The sequence below is a fragment of the Schistocerca piceifrons genome, chromosome 2, assembly GCF_021461385.2.
Source record: "Schistocerca piceifrons isolate TAMUIC-IGC-003096 chromosome 2, iqSchPice1.1, whole genome shotgun sequence".
Lineage (NCBI taxonomy): Eukaryota > Metazoa > Arthropoda > Insecta > Orthoptera > Acrididae > Schistocerca > Schistocerca piceifrons.
The window spans coordinates 838,633,437-838,639,536 of NC_060139.1; positions in this window are offsets into that span (position 1 = coordinate 838,633,437).

Below are 6,100 nucleotides of genomic sequence, written 5' to 3' on the forward strand. Positions count from 1 at the left end.
AAGCCAATGTGGGCTTACACGTATGTGAAAAGTTTCTACTGCTTCTCTTCGATCTTGCCAACTCTACCGTGCCAGCAATGTGACCTGATCTCTTCACAACTGGGAACGTTTGGAGCATTATGGGCAGGGCCCTCCAATAATCTGGCGATTTTGACGATCTAACGAGCCAGTTGGACAAAATTTGGCATTATATCCCTCTGAAGGACGTCCATCAATTCCATCAATCAGTGCCAAGCCAAATACCTGCTTGCATAAGTGCCAGAGGTGGACCAATGCATTACTGAATTGCTCAATTCGTGAAACCCTTTTCGTGAATAAATCATCCAATTTTTGTGAAATTATAATCATTTGTTTGTCTGTACATGTACATTATATCCACCGATTTCCATCCCATTCCGATGATTCTACCGTGGTGCAGTATTCTTTTTTTTTTTTCATCTTAAAGTTTACATCTCAAAACTGTGGCCTAAGCGATGGGTGGTTGCTACATAGGCTGTTGCGGAATCTGCAGCCAAAGCATAGTCTAGACACCTGGTCTTCCAGGTTGCCTGCACGCCGATCTGTAGGTGCTTCCTGTGCGGCAGTTCCACTGTAGAGGAGACGTGACCGCGGTGCATGTGTTACTGATTTACTCTCTGGTCACTGCCTCTGTTGTTCCATCAGGTGGACTGCCATGGAGTTTGTCGTGTGTATGCTGATCCTGGCCTGCCGATTAAGTAGGTTGTCTGATCCAAATGATACCAAACTACCAGTGCAGCTTGGGCCCCGATCAGGAATGGTGTTGTTGGACTCATGGACTATCCATCAATGGCACTTCCGATCTGGACTCTGGCATTAGTTATCCGCAGTTACAGAACTACTGTCATCATACCAGGTAACGACAGTGTTACTGGCACAGCATGACAATATTTGAATAATCTTACACAAGATGTTACAGTACAGTAATCAGAGAACTGAGTGGAAAATTCATGGATCCCAACGATCCTACTAACCGACTGCCTCTAAGCTAGCTGGTTGGGATATTTGTATTGAACTGAGGAGAGACTTTGCTTTGACAAATCACCTGTAATGATCGAATCTGTCCAGTTTATTAGTAGTGATCAGTTGTCTCCAGTTATGCTACACTTGCTTTCAGGTTTGTTTCAGTTTCGTAACTGCTCCATCAGGTCCCCAATAGGCGTTATTGCATCCCATCTAGTTCTTCTTACTCAGTGTTATGAGGTCAATGAAGTCATATCAGTGTGTCCTTGTCTTACACTTTTCCACTGAGCTCGCTCGCACTCTTATACAGAAGTGTCGATGTCATACTCTCGGTTACCGACTAGCTGTGTCAAAATGTCTGTGCAGCTGGTTTATATAAAAACATCCCTGTGCTGAAGCAGTGCTGGGCTGTGGTCCATTTCCATACTATCTCAATATGTAACAAAATGGTCAATTAAGTCGAATTCCCTGAATATTTTGGCACATTTGATGATGAAGAAATGGTAAAAAAAGCTCTTTCACTAAAAATGTAATAGAGTAAACACTATCATGATCATTGACCTCTGACTTACTGGAACACATTTGATATTATGAGCAACAGTAATGAGTAACTACTTGTTATAGAGACTTCAGAAAGACAGTTGCGCAACAACACTGTCGCTTTGTCAGGAGAGAGTACATGTTCTGGGTTTACAGCAGAAACAGTTCTGATGCATTACAGGTAACAGGTGCCGCAGTAACTGGAAACGTACTACAGAGTTGAAGCACATGGGGCAGTACGATTCTTGCGGGTAAGACACTAAAATTAAACGCAGATTCGCTATCAAATTCTGCCAGTATATAAACCAAATTCCATGTTACGTCCAGCCACCGAGATATGTGCCAACAATTTGAATAAGGCCACACGGACGACGGCGATGTTGATCTGCCATAGTCTAGACCTTGCACAAAGCGATGTCCATCATTTCGGCAAGCTGAAAGAACTTCTAGTGGAAAGACAGTTTCCAACGATGAGGACGCTCGTACAGAGATTCTCGAATAGCTCCGTCACAAAACAGCGAATTTCTAACGTTAAGGAATTGAAACACTGTATACAGAGACATGGTGACTACGGTGAAAAATAGTGTCATGTATCTATGTCACTTTGAAGTGTAGTGGAAAATTCAATAAAAGCTACTTGCCCTCCATACCAATGTGTATACATTTGAAAGTCCTCTCGTACTTTACTTTTATGCGACAGACACTCTAACAAAATGTTACACATTTATAACATATTTTTTTGGCATAAAAATGTAATACTCGCAACAAATCTATAACTTTGTGAAAAATAGTGTCATGTATCTATGTCACTTTGAAGTGTAGTGGAAAATTCAATAAAAGCTACTTGCCCTCCATACCAATGTGTATACATTTGAAAGTCCTCTCGTACTTTACTTTTATGCGACAGACACTCTAACAAAATGTTACACATTTATAACATATTTTTTTGGCATAAAAATGTAATACTCGCAACAAATCTATAACTTTTGTAACACAAACACATGTTGAAGGCTGCTTCACATTTCGTGAAAGATAGTAAAACGATCCTTTCCCTTCACACAAAATTACAACTTGAATTTTGCCGGCCGTAGTGGCCGAGCGGTTCTAGGCGCTACAGTCTGGAACCGCGCTACCGCTACGGCCGCAGGTTCGAATCCTGCCTCGGGCATGGATGTGTGTGATGTCCTTAGGTTAGTTAGGTTTAAGTAGTTCTAAGTTCTAGGGGACTGATGACCACAGATGTTAAGTGCCACAGTGCTCAGAGCCATTTGAACCAACAGCTTGCATTTTATGCACTATTAGTTCTGCATATGCATTGCTCATGTTGACATGCTCGTGGTGACAAAACGACATAAACTCTGTGCCAGTATTCACAACCATCGTATGAGATTAGGTTACACCTGTATATGACAAAACTAAGTAGAACCAAACCTTTCTCATAAAAAATGTACAAAGAACTATGGCACAATAAACTCATAAAAGTGTTCATTTAATGCTAAACTAACGCTAACGTACACAATCGTACTACTAAAAATTTAACCCAAAATTACTGTACATACACATGAGATTATCAATAACTGTCGACACTACGACATTACATAGCCCATCCAAACAACCTAACCCAGCAGCCCCACGGAACCACTGGGGTTAAGGTAATTACGAGCTAATGACCTAGCAACAGCGGGGTATTTTCGTTTTGACAAAAATCAGTTACATGTGCCGTGATCCATGGGCGCCAAGTGGCACCATGAACAAGAGAAATACGTAGCACATAACTTGTAAAACGTTGCACATTGGTTGGAAGCAAGGCTAAAGACTCAGCACGGCAGAGAGAAATAAAAAATGAACGAAGATCGTTGGACGCGGATGGAAGGAGCTATCAAACGATATCTTCTTTTAGTCAAGTTGTGTCCTAAATTTCTAGTCCTCGCTATTCTATTCACAACTTCCTCATTACTTATTGGGTCTATGCATGTCATCGTCAGCATTCTTCTGTAACACTACATTTCAGAAACTTCTCTTCTTGTCTAAACTCGTTCTCGTCCCCAGCTCTCTCCCGTACATGTTTACACTTCGTAAAAATGTCTTCAGAAAGACTCGGTGTTAACAACGAGGCGGTAGAGAGCTGGTTGAGGAGTGGCAGGATGCTTGGTTAACAAAATTGCATATACGTAAATAGCTTTTCATTATCAAAAAACAAGTGAGCACTTTACAATTAGTAAAATAAGCAATTTGAGTGCAAGGCAATAATTTTAAAAAATCAAAGATAGCCGCATGTTTACAGATCCAAAATAAAGACTCCTTCCTTTTCGTACAAGAACAATCTACAGTACTAAGTAGTTGCGTCAAGAATTATTGTCATACGGTATTGTTCGTCAAGACAAAGGTCAATAGCTTGAATTGATCAAACGAATAACTACAGTTAGCAACAGCACAAACTGATTAAGGCCCAGTAATAAATGCCGACCACGGCAATTAAACTTAACATACAAATTTCATTAAAGAACGAGATGCTTCTCCTAAAGACTAGCTTAAGGTAGCCCCGGCCAATCTCAAGTGAAGAAAATCTCACTACTCAAAAAGCTTTAAAACCGTTTAAGAAAGATACGCGATAATAGAATCAAAAGCTGACGGCCATGAAAACAAATCTTACAACGGGCGCGATTGCTTTAGGATTTACACGAAATTTGATTAAGAATACAAGGTGCTCTTTAGAAATTATTTTAAGGGATGTGTAGCTTACGTCTGAATGCTCCTCCAGGGGCAGGCAGGCTATCGGGCTTACGAACACAGTTACTTAAGCGGAATTTAGGAATCAGCTGTAGTAAATCATAAGGGAAACTAATTGTAAATATGAACATCTCCTGGCTGGTATCACATAAAACTGAAATATAGAACGCCAAATTAAGCAAACAGTCCCATGGGGTCACAGGCAAGCAAACAACGGCTGTAGCCGATAAGATATACAGAAATAATTTGCTAAGTCCGTCGGGCAGAAACGGAAAACAAACAGTTCACAATATAATTATTACACAGGTGGCTAGTTCAGCAAAAAGCTAATGACAAGTAATTAGGATATACTAAAATCAGATGGCCAGCTGTCTTGCAAAACTAGATACCTTTTTCACAGATGTTCGAGGCATTAACATTGACAAAAATGATCTGATGACAGCACAAGCCCAACCAAAGAACATAAGAAGTGCCTTTCCGAGTTCGCTCTTGAATTCTGTAAACAAAGTATTAAATATTTTATAATATGTCCTGTAACACACACATAAAGGCAGAATTAAACGCTATTCTAATAAAACACAAACAAATAAAACAAGGCTGGCAAGCACTAAATAGGTAATATGCCAGGAAGGTACCTTACAGAAAAAATTTAACAGTAACAGTGAGCTTTCGTAGACAACGAACCAAGCCACGCCACCTAGTAACAGGGTCATAAGGAATGAAAATTAAATCAACGTTTCCACAGTGACCACAAATCGCGGGTCAAGATTATCGGCTTAACGCAGTATAGTAGAAAAATACAAACGACGCCTTCACCGGCAGCAGAGCTCCGGAGAAACGACCACAACTACCAGCTGAATAAGGAAGGAACCAGTATACGGTGGGTCACACGTAGACGAAGAGCGAGATCACTCCCCTTTACAGAAAAGAGCTCACCACAAATATACTCAAAATAGGCATGCACCGGTTTCCCGAGCAGGCTCGCTTCTTCCAAAGGTCCAGCCAGCAAGATGGCGTTATTAATACCCAAGGGCTAGGCCGCTGCCTTTCAGCTTCATACGTCCCAGGTGAAACCGGACCTCCAACCCTTCACAATGCTCCCAGCGAGTCCCTCCTCAACTTGCTGCGCACGCCCCTATATCAGCAAACATGTGTCCTCTTGTAGGCCTGCGTCTTTCAGTGCACAGAAATGAGGCAGAGACATGCACAGAACCAATACTATAGAAAACTGAGCACCAAGGCCGTAACACGTGCACGGCACAATTTTTCTTTTTGAGAACTGGATTTCTTGCTACTGGCAGTCTCCATTTTGTATACTCTCTACTTTGGCCACCCTCATTTATTTACTTCCCCAACAGCAAAAACAACCTACTACTTTCAGTGTGCCATTCCAAGTTATAGTGAAGAACGAAATAAAAGGGTCACTTTTTCGAAACGTGGTAATTGTCTCCCATTACGACTTAGAAGTTGGAAATTTGGCTCAATGTTGTCTGCAATCTTCCTCTGTAATTGTGCAAAAGCGTCGCACAATGAAACGTCACGCTCTGGTTCGGTGACACTTCTAACAGCACGGTGTCGACACATGCGAAAACGAGGAAGTGACTCAGAACTTCGTGTGAGGTGCAAGATGGCTTAATAATATCACATTGGCACCAAATTTCACCCCAACTCTGTCCAACGCAACCGTGGACGATGTAACGCCGCTTTTTGGACGAAAAGATGAAAATATAAAAATAGTACCCAATACAAGCCCCAAACCCAACATCCAGATTTCATTAAAAAAGAAAACAAAGTCCCACTGTGATAGCATCACTTGAATAGTTGCAAGTATAGTGAAGAGAAACAATGT